General features: G+C 36.9%; 1 long non-coding RNA gene across 1 annotated transcript in view; it reads left to right on the top strand.

The window, feature by feature from the left end:
* The window catches only part of LOC131512182 (uncharacterized), a 57343-nt gene extending 41174 nt beyond the window's left edge, over positions 1–16169 (top strand). Inside the window, exons 6-7 of the long non-coding RNA XR_009262015.1 lie at positions 1565–1756; positions 15765–16169. This is a non-coding gene — a long non-coding RNA (uncharacterized LOC131512182). The remainder of the gene's footprint in view (positions 1–1564; positions 1757–15764) is intronic.
* The last annotated feature ends 465 nt before the right edge of the window (positions 16170–16634 follow it).

A 16634-nucleotide genomic window follows, 5' to 3' on the forward strand; every position in this document is an offset into this window, starting at 1 on the left:
TTGGGAGCCACGGCTGAATCCCATCTCTTGGCTTTATAAGAATCTTGCTCTAATGAGATTAAAATGATTGGACTGGGCTCTGAGCAGAAGGGGTGGGGGCAGATGGCACGCAGGTCCCTCCACGCTGGCCTGGATGTCCCCCAGCACAACGCGTCTTGCCTTTTGCCAGCCTTCCAAGCTGTCTGTGACTTGTTGGAAACTCTCCAGTGGTAACAGACAATGATTTTTATTTAGATGTTTGATTATTCTTGTTAATCAAATAGAACCAGAACAGAAGGTTTGTTCAAAACAAACAATGTATTTACAGATAGCTCTATTTGGTGGATGCACAACTTTAAGGCGCTGAAGTTACTAATCATTCTTCTCAGAAGATGCACACCCATCATCTGGGAGAGAAAATAGGACAAAACATGTTAAAGTGGCAAGATGATTGGAATGAACTTGAAATTAATGTAACAATGACCAAGTTTGTCTTTTCACTTTAGCAGTGGGAGCTAAGGATGGGAGGGGAAAGGTAAAATGAGGATGATTGATTGAAAATTGTGAGGAGTAACAGATGGACCCTCTCCCCCATCTCCTGTAGCATATTCAGGCTTCTTTCTCCTGTCCAGTGGCCTGGCTTTTTAGTCCCAACTAAGGTCACGAATGAATCAATCAAGGATAGTCAGTGATTTTCTGCTCATTTTAGGAAAAAGATAAACTGTCAGAAGAAAAATACTCCTTAGCCTAAACCACACAGAGATAAAAAGGAGTTACAGACATGGGACGCATCAAAGAGACAGCCTGCCTAAAAGAAGGCACACAAACCAAATCCACCAAGAACCCGGGCTAGATGCAGGGACAATCCTACTCTGCTGTTTCAGAAGGCTAACACTTTTTCCTAAGGAACTGCAAAATATTTACAGACACTTGACAGTTCTCTAGGTAGCACAGTTGGAGTATGGACACTCAAGCTCTCTGGAATGTCTTATGATTGAGGTTTTGTCTATACTGCACAGCAGGAGAAACTAATCAGGGAAGCTGCTGGTTCGCCTGACCACACTGGTTAATGACCATCTCCAGAGAGCCTCCCTGGAAACGGGAGATGAAATATCACACTATTTCATGTGAAATTGCACTTTTAATCAAAGCAAAAGGGAAAAATACTCTAGAGTCAGTCTCATAGTTGGGCCACAATGGAAATTTCTACCAGAGTCTACAATCACTGTTTTTTACTCTTTATAGATTTTATCTCTTAAAGTTTAGTTTTTATTTTATCAAAGTTATGCATGACCTACAAAACGTTAATGGAACTTTTCCTAATCTCTCATAGTCGATAGCAAGGGATGAAAAAATCCACACATTCTAATGAGCGATGGACCTTCTATGCAGGACTTGCCAAGAAGCAGTCCAAACACAATATTATGACCTTGAAACCACATGCACCTGCAGCCTAGACATAAGAGATTTCTCAGATAATGAAAGGCCATTTCTGTAATAGAGCTGACTGTCCCGTGTGAATGTTCTAACGTTGCCCCTTAATTTCCTTACTCTTCTCTATCCCAAACCATCTCAAACCACGTAGGGAGATTCCATGGGACTTGTGTCACCATGGGAATGGAACATGAGAGGATTCTTAGGGGAAATGGAGTTGTGTCTCTTGATGTTTGGGAAACCATGGGTTTCAAGAAGAGCACCATTTGGCATCATATTTGTCCAGAGTGAACAAAGGCATCATCCTGGACCATGAAGGAGGTAACACAAGAAGATGGAAAATGTAAGTGGTTAAATTTTTATTACTAAGACAAAGGTGTTGGTCCAGTTAAAATTCAAAGTGAAGTACTTTTGTTGGATTTAACTCAGTTGGAACCGATTAGACAGATTCCATTTTCTACGTGCCGATAATAATGCTTAGGGAAGGACTAAGGTATGGAAGAGATCAAACACAAGGCCTCCTTATAAACACACCTGTGCACAGCACTTACAATGTACACATAATAGTCAGCATATCTTTCCTCATGAGGTTTAGATTGTCGAAAAGGTGTTAACACAATTTACAATGGGGTGTGTTTTTTATTTGCAGTGCAAATAGGAAAGGACTTTTGATCCAAAACCTTCCCAATGCAGAAGCAAGACATAATTTTCAGGGGAGGAAAGATAAAGAAAAATAGAATCTGCATCTCCTTTTGAAGAATCCAGCTCTAGCTGCCAAGAATAACAACACAAATAGATTCCTGTGAGGGGATAAGCACCTTTTCAATCCTGAGAGCTTTGTCATTTTTCAAAACTAGTGCATTTTTCATAGTTTGCCACAGTGATCTTCAAGTGGATAAATGGATATGGTCAAAAGCAAGTTAATTCCAATCTCATCCCTTTTTTAAGGATAACAGATATCCCCAAAGAGAAGTGGCAAAAGGCAATGGCAGATGAAGAAAATAGAGGCGCAGCCAGAAAATGAGCGGATTCAGAAACCAATTAAAATAAAGCACAGCTTTAAAAGATTCCTTAAGCCATTCACATGTTGCACTACTGGAAAGACAACGGTTGCTCTCAGCCGTTCCTTCTTAAATGTTTTGTTTTTGTTTCCAGAAATAACAGGTTTAATTAAATGTGCAAGATACACTCAAGTGATCCAGACTAATGCACCCAGGGATTTTAAAGTCACTTAGAAGATTTTAGAAAGGATTTTGATTCGCCAGGCTCAGATACTAATGAAGAAAGCTGGTCTTCAGGGAAGGAGCATGAATGCCGTGTATGGCTCTGTTACTGCTGTCAAAGCCAGTTATTACATTATTGGGAAAGAATGGTTTTGAAAGTAGCAAACATTAAGTAAACTGGAAAGGAAATTAGCTTTATTAAACTCCTTATATGTGCCAAGGTACTTTCACATGCATTATTTCAATTAAATCTTAAAACAACCCTGAGGAAATGGATATTATTGCCCCATTTTTAAGATACAGAAGCCAAGGGTTTGAGAGAGCCAGGAATAGTAGGGCATGCAAACCCAGGGCATCTCCTGGCAAATCCACTTCCTTTGCCATTACACTGGCTTGTCCTCCATGCTAATGAGGATGCATGGTCACTAAATGCTTTCCCCCCCCCCCCCGCCTCACCCCCCCCCCCAAGCGAGAGATCAAGGTACCTAGTAATGCACTAAACACATGCTACACTTTTCATTCAAAACAACAATATCCCTGAACAGCCCAGGTAGAACACAATTGTATGTTAAGGATTACAATGCAACATAAAGCCTTCCACAGAATTTAACAGGAACGGTCACAAAATGTTGACAATGAGATTTACTGAACTTGAATACAAATGCTAGTTGCAGGAATACACGTACTGTGACCTTAGAATTATTTTTGTATGAGAAGGGAAGAAAGAGAGAGAGCTGCAAATCACTCAAGACCACCAAAATGTTGCTATTTATCTGTGATTAGAAATTTGAAAACAAACTGAATAAAAGTCTTAAGTTTTAAAAGGTATAAACGCATTAGGCATGTCACAATAATACTGTCTTTTTCTATAAGCCACAAAGATAATGAATGAAGCTTAGCACATACGGTAAGTAGGTCGAACTACCTTATGTTTTATTACTATACAGAATAACACCCTGGCAAGTCACATGGGTGTTTAGCACTGGACTTTAAGTCACGAGACTTGGGCTCCAGTCCTTTTAACTATGAACATGAGAATTTTCAAGCAAATTGGTCTTTCTTGGCTCCAGTTTCCCAGATGTGATATAGAAATACCCTTTAACATGTACCAGCATTTATGAGGGTGCAGTAAGTGCATTCACAATATGTGTTTTTAAATGAATTTATAAAACAAGGAATTGGGTTTGATTTTTTTTCTGAGGTCCCATAATATTCTAACTTTTTATTAACTGGGATTTATTGAACATATCCAAATCCCAGATACTTCCAGAAGAAGCTATTCAAAACAAACTGCAAGAATAAATGAGCTTTTCTCAGAGTTCTCTGCCAAGGACACAAAGCATGTCCAACTTTTTCAGCTAAACAAATGTGACTGGAAATAGGATATGAAATGTGAAGAGAAAGGAGGATAGATTTACAAATAAGTTAAAGCATTTACATAAGACTTCCCATTAATAATGTGTTATGTTGTAGAAAGGATACTGAGACAGGAGCCAGCACATAGATGGGATTCATTTCTGGTTCTAGAACTAGATAGCACCGTGCCTTTGACTGTCATTCATTCCCTCTGGTTCATAGTTTCCTGAGCTATAAAATTAATTGCAGCATCATACCACAGAGGTAAAATGAGGGATGGCCAAAATGTCATATAGCCAAGGAAAAGCAGACCTTTGAGAAAAATCCACATTGTGGAAAAAAAAGCACCATATTCAACCAAACAGAAAAATTGATGCTCACGTCATCATATCAGTGTAGTGAGTAGAGGGAAATTTCCTTTATTACTATTATTATTAGTGTTTCCCAATAACTGTATGTTTATCCATGACACAAAGATACACTAGAATGAAAAATATCAGACTTCTTCGAAATTAGCAGTATCATATTCCAAATACTTTTTTCAGCCTGTTTACTTATATAAAAAGTCAGGGTCCAGAATAATTAGGTTGCAGGAAGCTGGGTAAAAAGAAAGCAGAATGAGACGGCAGATACAAATTTAAATATAATCCGACTACTACAAAAAGGAGTGGGTCTGAATGTAGTGGTGTTATAACACATAAAAAACAACCTAAACACAAAACATAGACATGTTTTTAAAATATGAAATATATATGAAAATATTTCATATACACACATATATACATATACATATGTATATATGTACACACACATATATATGTATATATATGTATATGTGTGTAATATATATATATATATATATATATATATATATATATATGTAAATGTATTTAAAAATTCTGAAAACTTGTCTCTACTGGGGAAGTTACCAGGACTGGAAATTGGGTGAAAGAAGTGATGTGAAAACGATGTCCACATTGACTACATATACCTGGCAGTGTATAGATTGTGCCCTGTGAGAATATATGTATGCATTACACTGTCATCTAAAAATCATTTTAGAGACACTAATAAAAAGAGAAACAAAAAGAGCACGGGCTACAGAGTCAGATAGCACTGGGATTTATCCTAACCCTATTCCTTATTAGCTCTTTATATTTGAATAAGTTAATTAACTTTTCTCACTGACATTTTTCTTATCATAGAACAGAGATAAAAATAACTACCTTACAGTGTTGTGATAAGGATTAAAGAGAATGTATGTAAAGCACCTGGAACATATTCAAAATTTAATAAATTGTAATCGTTATTATATGAAGAAGATAGATGATACAATCTTGGTTTTATTTTATGGATCAATGAAATAGATTCTCATTAGAACCCTTTATTGCCCGATACAAACGCCCCCTCCTCCTGCCCGTTTGGTTAAAAAGGCATTGGAGGCTTGGAAAGAACAGAATAGATGTTCCGTTCTTCCAGCAGCCACACAGCCCCCTCTGGCAGGTCATGGGATCTGCAGGTTGTAGCGGAAGCATGAGCATCGTGTGGGTCTTTGGTCCTGAGAAACCTGCATCCTTGGAGAGCAGCACAGAGAAGGAGTGACAACAGGAGGAGTATAGACTTTGGGACGCTTTCTACAGAATTCAGTATCTTGTTGCACACTTCACTCTCCTCGTGGCTTTTTTCCTCCTTTCCCCACTCCCCTTGGAGATGACGTCGGCGGGAAAGAAGAGAGGCTGTGATCTGAGGCAGCTGGTCGTCCAACCAAGAGTCTCGAGTCTCGGCTACACCACCAAGATCAAACCGTGTAAAATGCCTTTCAATCCGGGAGGCTATCCTGGCAGGAAAAAGCAAAACACCACAACTGGCACAAAGTGGTCGGGGCTACCTGACCTCCTGCAAACTGTTGGAATGATGACTCAGAAGAAAGGGTGGAAAGGAAGGAAAAATGTTTGGAATATCAAGGCCTGTATAATACATCAGGGGACAATAGGTATTTTTGCTTTTGTCTTTTAAAAACCAACTGATGAAAATGGCCCAAACACCCTGTACTTAAGGAAAGGAGATGATGGAGGAGATGATGAGTGCCCTCTGGAACTCTACTCCTCCCTATTTAGGAATGGGGTCACAGATGTACATTTTAGTCTAATTTCTTATAATTCCTGTTTATTCAGGGTCACCCTTAGCTCATATAGTATGTAAAGAAAAATGCACTTCTTCCTCTGGGCAGATGAACCTATGCCAGGGAGGATGCCTGTGAAAGCAGAATATGGGTTGGATTTCAGCTCCACTTGTCCCTTTGGTCAGGCACTCTTGTTCAGTGAACAACCTGTATAACACTATGCAGCAGCCCTAATCTCATATACCCAAAGTGCCAATCACTTGCCCCTCTGTTCTGGCACCTTTGTGCAGTGAACAACCAGCACAACACTATGCAATATCCTTTCTCTTATATACACAAAGTGCCAATCAACCTGGGACAAATGCTGTGTTTTCCTCATCTTCTTGCCTTTGTTTATCTGTTTTCCTTCCTCTGAGCTCAAAACTGGCCAGAACTATGGTGAATGTTTAGAAATTAATCCTCTCAACAATCCTATGAATTAGGTATTATTATCATGTATTTCTTCCAGATGAGAAAAACCAAGCTTCAAGAATCAAATCAGTCACCCAAGGTTGCACAGCTCATTACTAACATGGCTAAGTTTGAACTCAGCTTTGGATAGCTCAGGAGCCCATTTTTTTTTAAGTTTATTTTTTACTTTGAGAGAGAGAGAGGGAGAGAGGATCCCAAGCAGACTTCATACCCAGTGCAGAGCCTGACATGGGGCTCAAACCCACAAACCATGAGATCAAGACCTGAGCTGAAACCAAGAGTCAGATGCTTAACCAACTGAGCTACCCAGGTGCCCCTCATGAATCTTTTAACACCTTTGTCCCTTCCTAACCTCCAGGTTGAATTAACATTCAAGTTCTTTAAAGTGAAATAATTAAAATTTCAGCCATGTATTTGATTTAAATAGAAGGAAGCAACCTCTCTCTAAATATTAAGAATTCCTTTGAGGGGCTACTGGGTAGCTTAGCTGGATGAGCATCTGACTCTTGATTTCGGCTTAGGTCACCATCCAGGATTGTGGGATTGAGCCCCATGTAGGTTCCACGCTAAGCATGGAACCTGCTTAAGATTCTCTGAGCTTCTCCTTCTGCTTCTCCCCTGCTCCTAACACATAGGTATTTTGTAGCCATTAAAAGGAATCTGTATAGCCTCCCTCAGTGATAGTTATGACAATGCGTACTGATTCAGAATTCAAATAATCCTCTCTGCCATCATCTGAGACTCTGAGTTGAACTGACCTCTAGTCCCCTAGTTACGTATTTTTGCACATCAACCTGTTGACCCTGTATTGGTGAAGATAGAAATAACCCTCCATGTGAGCTGTTTCTTAACTCCAGGTCCAGGAAGGACAATACACTGTACAGTAAGCTGTTGTAGTTGGAGAAAAATCTCTTCCACACCTTAACTATTCGTCAAAACTTACTCTGACACTGAATTATTAAATAAACTATTGGGATATGAAAAGCCTTAGGGGGAAAAAAAGTCTAATTTCCAACTCAAGATCAAAGAGGCTCACTCAGCCAGAAAACAGTCAGATTGCTAGGAAGATGCTTTAAAGCAATTCTCCATCTGGTCTGCTTTTGAAAGATTAGCAAATTAATCACATGGAAGTATGAGCAAACAGAAAGTGTAAAGCCATCCACAACAAACACAAACAAACAAACACACAAAAGACATTTGCAACATGAAATAAAAAGCAAAATGAAGGGAATTGTAGGCCAAACTCTATAACCTAACATACTTTTTTTAACATAAAATGGAAATTTTTAGAAAATACAGGTTAATTTATGACACTAAAGAAAGGATTAGGATAGAGATGGCGGTCACTAGTGCTGTTTGCCAAATATTTTCAGTTCTCCACGTATCTATGTATGTGATAGGACTGTTTGCAGACCCTTGTAGTCAGGGGGAGTTACAGAACTAGTGTGGACCAATGAATTCAGCTCAGAAGTGATATGTTATTTTAGGGCTAGAGCATTTAACTGACATACCTTGCAAAGCTCACATTTTCCTTTAGCACAAGACTGGCAATGTTTGCTGATTCATCATTCTGAGTCTCCCTGGGCTGCTAGGAACAGGACCCCACTATCAACCCAAGACGGTCATGGACAGTGGGCAAGGAATACATTTTGTTATTTTAAGCAGCTGGAATTTTGGTATTTGCTACTGTGGCATCCTAACTAATCAAACATTAAGTAAGATCAAACAATAATGAAAACAGCAACTGAAATGACTGAGATCATTGTTGAATGTAGTAGTTATTAGAAATATGATATAGGGGTACCTGGGTGGCTCAGTCAGTTAAGCCTCCAACTTTGGCTCCGGTCATGATCTCACAGCTTGTGGGTTCAAATTCCGCATTGGGCTCTGTGCTGACAGCTCAGAGCCTGGAGCCTGCTTCGAATTCTGTGTCTCCCTCTTTCTCTGTCCTCCTCTGCTCGCACTCTGTCTCTGTCTCTCTTCCTCTCACAAATAAATAAACATTAAAAAATTAAAAAAAAGAAATATGATGTAAAAAAAAACAAAACAAAACAAAACTCAATAGAGCACATTAAAATGCAAGACCAAAGAGCAAATATGGAAGATGGCACTTGGAAACGTAATTTGTGAAAAATAAGAATTACTAGTAAAGACAAAAATATGGAGGGGCGCCTGGTTGACTGAGTGGGTTGAGCGTCTGACTTCGGCTCAGGTCATAATCTCCTGGTTCCTGAGTTCCAGCCCCACGTCTGGCTCTGTGCTGACAGCATAGAGCCTGGAGCCTGCTTTGAATTCTATTTCCCTCTCTCTCTGCTCCTCCCCCACTTATGCTCTGTCTCTCTCTCTCTTTCAAAAATAAATTTTAAAAAAAGACAAAAATGTGGAAAATAATAGATTTACTTGATCTTATTAAATATAAGAAATAAATACTTTGGATAAGAAAAAGCTCATCACATTTGAAGGGGAATTATTAAATGTGAAAAGCAACAATATAGCTTACTAGAGTAACACATTAACAAACCAAAAAAAAAAAAAAAAAGAAAAGTTGGGGGTAAAGCTAAAACTCTGAGATTGGGCAAAAGTTTATCAATAAAACAGAAACACATGTTAACATTTAAAACAATCTAAGTGTTTCAAAAAGGGGAATGATTAAATTATGGGGCTTCTCCTTTATGCAGTATTATGGATCCATTAAAATTATTTTAAAGATTAAGTAAAAACAGGGTAAAATATGTATCATATAATGTAAAACTTAAAAAATTGAATCCCTAGATTTTTATTTCGCTGTAAATGTAACTTTTACAAATTTTTCATTTCAAATGGGCAGGAAAAGGAAATTTTAAAACTTGTTGCACCAGGGTAGTGGAATTAGAGATTATTATCATAATATTTATTATAACAATAAACTATCATAAGCATTTAAGTTAATACACCAATAGTCAAGAGCATAAAGGCCTCTTGATTTCTTGAAGACTTTACTTATTTATTTATTTATTTTTTGCTTTTTTTTTTTATGAAATTTATTGTCAAATTGATTTCCATACAACACCCAGTGCTCATCCCAACAGGTGCCCTCCTCAATGCCCATCACCCACTTTCCTGTCCCTCCCCCACCCCCCCCATCAACCCTCAGTTTATTCTCAGTTTTTAAGAGTCTCTTATGGTTCGGTTCCCTCCCTCTCTAACTTTTTTTTTTCCTTCTCCTCCCCCATGGTATTCTGTTAAGTTTCTCAGAATCCACATAAGAGTGAAAACATATGGTATCTGTCTTTCTTTGTATGACTTATTTCACTTAGCATAACACTCTCTAGTTCCATCCACGTTGTGACAAAAGGCCATATATCATTCTTTCTCATTGCCAAGTAGTATCCCATTGTATATACAAACCACAACTTCTTTATCCATTCATCAGTTGATGGACATTTAGGCTCTTTCCATAATTTGGCTATTGTTGAGAGTGCTGGGGTACAAGTGCCCCTATGCATCAGCACTCCTGTATCCCTTGGGTAAATTCCTAGCAGTGCTATTGCTGGGTCATAGGGTAGGTCTATTTTTAATTTTTTGAGGAACCTCCCCACTGTTTTCCAGAGTGGCTGCACCAGTTTGCATTCCCACCAACAGTGCAAGAGGGTTCCCGTATCTCCACATCCTCTCCAACCTCTATAGTCTTCTGATTTGTTCATTTTAGCCCCTCTGACTGGCATGAGATGGTATCTCAGTGTGGTTTTGATTTGTATTTACCTGATGAGGAGCGACGTTGAGCATCTTTTCCTGTGCCTGTTGGCCATCTGGATGTCTTCTTTAGAGAAGTGTCTATTCATGTCTCCTGCCCATTTCTTCACTGGATTATTTGTTTTTCAGGTGTGGAGTTTGGTGAGTTCTTTATAGATTTTGGATACTAGCCCTTTGTCCGATATGTCATTTGCAAATATCTTTTCTCATTCCGTTGGTTGCCTTTTAGTTTTGTTGATTGTTTCCTTTTCAGTGCAGATGCTTTTTATCTTTATGAGGTCCCAATAGTTCATTTTTGCTTTTAATTCCCTTGCCTTTGGGGATGTGTCAAGTAAGAAATTGCTGCAGCTGAGGTCAGAGAGGTTTTTTTCCTGCTTTCTCCTCTAGGGTATTGATGGTTTCCTGTCTCACATTCAGGTCCTTTATCCATTTTGAGTTTATTTTTGTGAATGGTGTGAGCAAGTGGTCTAGTTTCAATCTTCTGCATGTTGCTGTCCAGTTCTCCCAGCACCATTTGTTAAAGAGACTGTCTTTTTTCCTTTGGATGCCCTTTCCTGCTTTGTCAAAGATTTGTTGGCCATACTTTTGTGGGTCCAATTCTGGAATCTCTATTCCATTGGCCTATGTGTCTGTTTTTGTGCCAATGCCATGCTGTCTTCATGATTACAGCTTTGTAGTTGAGGCTAAAGTCTGGGATTGTGATGCCTCCTGCTTTGGTCTTCTTCAAAATTACTTTGGCTATTTGGGGCCTTTTGTGGTTCCATACAAATTTTAGGATAGCTTTTTCTAGCTTTAAGAAGAATGCTGCAATTTTTATTGGGATTGCCTTGAATGTGTAGATAGCTTTGGGTAATATTGACATTTTAACAATATTTATTCTTCCAATCTATGAGCACGGAATGTTTTCCTATTTCTTTATATCTTCTTCAATTTCCTTGAAGACTTAATTTAAATAAGACAGATTTTATGCCTGAGTAGTCATCCTTAAGCAACTTCGTAAAGCCTAAAATTTCATAAGAAATTATCTCCAACTTTTCTCCCTCTAAGAGATATTTGATCTTTGACTATTATCATTTATTCTGAATTAAAGAAAATATGAATGTGGAAGGATTCAGTAAAATAAAATTAATCACCTTTAAAGAAAAATACTTAATTCAGATAGACACTATTCTAATCATTTTTGTAGTATTTCTATCATAATTAATCTAATATATTTTTTTCATTACACAGTGGGTTATTTCTTTTTTAACAAGATTATTAGTTTCTGTGTGTGTTGGTGGGGCCATGTTCCACTCTTGTGTTTGACCTATGTCAAAATTCTTTCTTATTGAAGAGTAAAGTTTATTGTTCATTGATGGAATCTGAAAAAAAGATGTCAGAAGCTAGATGAAGATGTACTTGTTGAAACTTTAGGTAGTGAAGTCATCTACAATTTCTGTATTTGCATTAGGAATTTAGGTAGAGTTATATATGTAAGGATGCTCTATACATGCTACGATCACTGTTACTGATAGTATCTTTAATGAGTACTGAGCACACAAATCCAGCACTGGCCAGATAGAAAAATAAATATGCCTTGGTCTAGTAGCCATAATAGATTGCCAAGGCTGCTGGATTTACATCAAGATAGATCACTGACTTCAAAAGCAAGGCTAAATGGCTCCTATGTTCCCAACATAATGTGATGTACATTCAATATCATTTCACTCTTATTGAAAAAATGGTTATGAATAAATACATTACATGATGGAAGTAAATACACTAAAATTTAAATATGGATATTACTGGGAAGTGACTTCTACTTTATTCATTTATTTTACCAGATTTCTATAATATCTATAAAAGCATGAATTACTTTTATGATAAAAAAATTAAATTTAGGCTACCCAGAAAGTCAACCTAAAAAATGAAAGCTAGCTGTTTTATTTTTTCAATTTATTTTTTATAATTTTATTTAAGTATATATATGGTATAATTATCATTCCAGAATATGGGACTGGTCTTTGTAAATTTGTATACATCAAATACCTTTTTAGTATCTGCACCCCCACCCCACACTCCACTGAAGTCTGGCTGCGTGCAGTGTTTGGTGTTTCATTATAACAAAAGAATCCCGGTGAACAAAACCACGTAGGTAGAATCCTTTACTATGTTCTGTCTTAGCAAGTCTTATTTTGTTCAGGTATGCTGCACAAATATACTCACGTTGGGTCTCTACCTCCTGTAGTCACCTTCAAGGACTTAGTAACTATGACCTCTTCCCCCGGTGAATATGGAAAATTCATTTCAGATCACACTCTGTCATTTTCAGTGATTTTAATGAATTATGAAAGTCTGATCTTATAAGATTCCTCCACCCACATCCTCCCCCAGTTCCCCACACTTTGCATTTCCCATTGCCTCTAGGCCTGAAGTTTCATTCATTTGAAAACTATTCTTGGAAAGATCTCCCCTCCTCCAGCTGTTAATCTGTCATTAATGGACCATAAGTCATTCAGATATACTGCGCTCTTATGCAACCTCAACAGAGTGGAAAAAATCATTTACTTTACTGTCAATGTAAAAACTTTTATCTTTTTTGACAGTTTTATTCAGAAAACCTCAGCTTTATTTTAATTTGATTCTAATGATGGTTTTCAGAAAATGATTTGAGTAAGTAAAAAGTTTAGTGCAGTGATAGCAAGTCATGATTTCTGTGGTGGTTTCTTTCTGGGGTATTTATTGAAAAGATGGATTCCAGACACAGTGCGTCATTTTTGGCACAGTGGATGGAAGTTAATTATTCAGAGCTAGTAATGTGGTAGTATTTACTCAGGAATTTAAATGAGGAAGGCCCATTTGTTTTATCTCCTCTCTCTTTCCTAGCTGGAACTTCCCTGAGCAAAACTTAGATTCACAGATATTCCCACAGCTCTGAACTGATAGCAATTGTTAATTGTAAGGATGAGGTTAAATGACCTTCACATTTTCTATTCATAAAAATAATGACCTGAAATGCATTCAGCATGCAGTGAAAATGAAATGGCTTTTTGCTCCTTTTAAAAAATTTATTTATTTATTTATTTTATTTTTTAAGACTGTGAACTGCCATGTTGAAATCAAGGGTAGAGATATATGTAACAATCTGAGGTTGTTTTATTTTGGACATTTATGAGCTGAATTAAGCATAATTAGGGCTCTACCTATATTTTCAAACTCATTTTCATATAGTAGAGAAATATTAATCACATCTGAGTTTACAAGTCTGTAATGAATTTATGCTTGGTTGTTAGTAGTTAAAAGACAGAAACTAAAGCCTGTATTCTAAAAATAGTTTTATTTGGAAATATTTACATCAGCTTTTCACAAAGTAATATGACCAGCTAAAGTCTACATTAGCCTAAATAATGGAGTTATCTAATGGCAGTTCATTTGGTTATCAGTAATTTTGCTGTGGAATATCATCCTTCATGGAAATTATGGCAGTGATAGCTAAGGAAACAAGGCTATGCACATTTTCAGTCAAGAGATCTATGTATGAGCAATCTGAAAAATCCATCACTGTGCAACTGCTAAATTAATAACACTTTAAATGATTTTAAGACTCCATTGTGATTTCAAAGGGGCAGCTAGCTAAGGTTAGCTCACGAAATCAAATATGAAATTTAAAGTGGACGTTTTCTCTCAAAGCTTATTTTATCCAGAATTGCAAAGATGTAAAACAGGTAACAAAATACAAAATACATGTCAAAGAAGAATCGTGCTTTTGTTTGTTTTATTTATTTCTTTACCTGGATGGAGGCAAAGGTGGGTGGATAGCTGCCATAGAACAGGTGTAGAAAAGCCTCAAAGAGGAGGATCTTCAAATATTCCACAGCTGTGTTTCAAATACTTACTTGCATAGTGTCTCTGGGGAAATTGACATATTCCAGTAAAAGATAACACTAACCATCATGTTCTATATTTTGCAATTTTGTTATTAGGTATTAAGTGAAAAGGAACAGAATTTTTTTCATCTTTCTTTCTTTTTTTCCCAGATTGCATCTTTATGCGACATTCCTCAGACTTCTCTGAGGAAAAAACATGTTAGTGAGAGGATTATGTTCCCATTCCACCCTAATTATTTGAAACAGAAAAGTTCAAATCAAACAATGAAGCTTTTCTAAATCTGAAAATGTTTCCAATCTAAAGATCTAAAGGCCCTAATAGTTTATAAGCTCTGCCTGCATAATTTAGGCAGGATGGTAAACACAGCTTCAAGAAATTTTAAGCCTTGCTTTCTAGACAGCATTAACTTTTATCCTCACTAGATGAAATCTTATAATACCTTACTGAATTGTTCCATTGTATTTAAACAACAACAAACCGTACAGATTTAGCAAATGTTAAAAAGGACATTAATTTCATTGTAGTTAAGAAAAGACAATTCACTACTTAACAGAAAGCTATACGTGGGACAACCATGTAATTCTTGTAGATATATATTTTGTTAATTAACACAAAGTGAAAGTTTGCTTTGCAAACACCTAATGGGTGGGGTGGTGTTCCTATCGGAGTAATCGGGAAAGAAGGTACTGATGTCTGCTATAATTTGTATGCTTCATTTTGTTCAACTGCTTACATTTAATCTCTTTTTGTCTATTTAGCTTGGGTATAGGCCATTCATCATTTCACCAAATGTGCCCCCTCTACAGGAGGGATGGGCTTTGCAAAGTCTGTCCTCTGGACTTCATTAGCAGATGTCAGATAGATTGAGAGAGAGGAGGGAGAATCATTCTTTCTCATGCACAGGCATGGTGATGTTGCCCAGCTGTAGTCCACTCAGACATCAGAGCAGACACACCAGTTCCCAGCTGAGTGTTTCCAGGGTCAGAGCCAGCAGACATATAAAAGAGAAATACTTATTACCCATCCAGTCCTTTGGGACTGATTCCATATTTACATGCACAACAATTTCAAGCAATCATATTGTTTTGATTCGTTCTCAGGGTACTTTTTAATGTTACTGAGGGGTCCTGAGAGCCTATTTGAATACTTACAGATTTTTTGGTTCCATTTGCCTTCATGATTTTTCAGAATTTGTTTTCAATTAGTTTGGAGAGTGAAAATCTGGATTGGAATGTATGCAAGTTTGAAGAGATCACTCGGCTATTTACTGTCTGTGCATATATTGTTTAAAACCACAAGATAAAAGTGCTTATTAGAAGATAAATAAACAGATTATTTTCAATATATGAATAAAACTACTTGGATAAATGTCTTTGAGGTAATGCAATGTTCATTCTAGTCTTAATAATTCTGTTCCACCCTAAAGGACATTATTTTTTTTTTTTCTTTTTGCTGTTAGACCAACAGAAGATACATGATAAAAAAATTGTTACAATTTATTTAATAGGCACTATATATACATTATTTAATTTGATTCTAATAACAAGTATATTACACTGCTTTTTATCCCTATTTCACAGGTCAAAAAACTGAGTCTCAAATATTTGATGGAAGTCTACCTGGGTCTAAAGCTTGGGCTTCTAACCAAGCCAAACATAATGTTTGAATCTAAGGAAATATCCTGCCATAGGATGGAGCCACTCCATCTCTTCCTCTGTGAGTTCTCTTCATGCCTGGTGAAAGGTGTGGCACTTTTGTTTTCTTTTTCATTTTGCTCCTTAAATCGGTGACAACACTGCATAGCAATTAAGGCCCTGATGGTTGGAGTTTGGCTGAACTTGGGTTTGAGTTCTAGCAATGATTTCATGGATATGAAACCAGAAACACAGGCAACAAAAGTAAAAAATAGACCCATGGTTCCACATTAAATTAAAAAATTTCTGCACAGCAAAGAAAACAATCAACAGAGTGAAAAGGCAACCTATGAAATGGGAGAAAATATTTGCAAACCATATATCTATAAAGGAGTAATATCCAAAATATACAAGGAACTCCTACAGCTCAATAGCAAAAAACCTAACAACCTGATTTATAAAATGAGCTAAGAACTTGAATAGACATTTCTCTAAAGAAAACATATATATAGTCAGTAGGAATAGGAAAAAATTAATTACTCAATGTCACTAATCAAATTAAAACTATGCAAATTAAAACTATGATGAGATTTCACTTCAGACCTGTCAGGATGGCTATTATCAAAAAAAAAAAAAAAAAAGATAACAAGTGTTGGCAAGAATGTGGAGAAATTGAAATGCTTGTCCACTTTCAGTGAATGCAAAATGATGCAACAGCTATGGAAAAGAGTACAGAGGTGCCTCAAAAAACTAAAAATAGAACTACCATATACTATAGTATTCCCACTTCTGGGTATTTATCCAGAAGAATTGAAA

Source organism: Neofelis nebulosa, chromosome 5 (genome assembly GCF_028018385.1).
Source record: "Neofelis nebulosa isolate mNeoNeb1 chromosome 5, mNeoNeb1.pri, whole genome shotgun sequence".
NCBI lineage: Eukaryota > Metazoa > Chordata > Mammalia > Carnivora > Felidae > Neofelis > Neofelis nebulosa.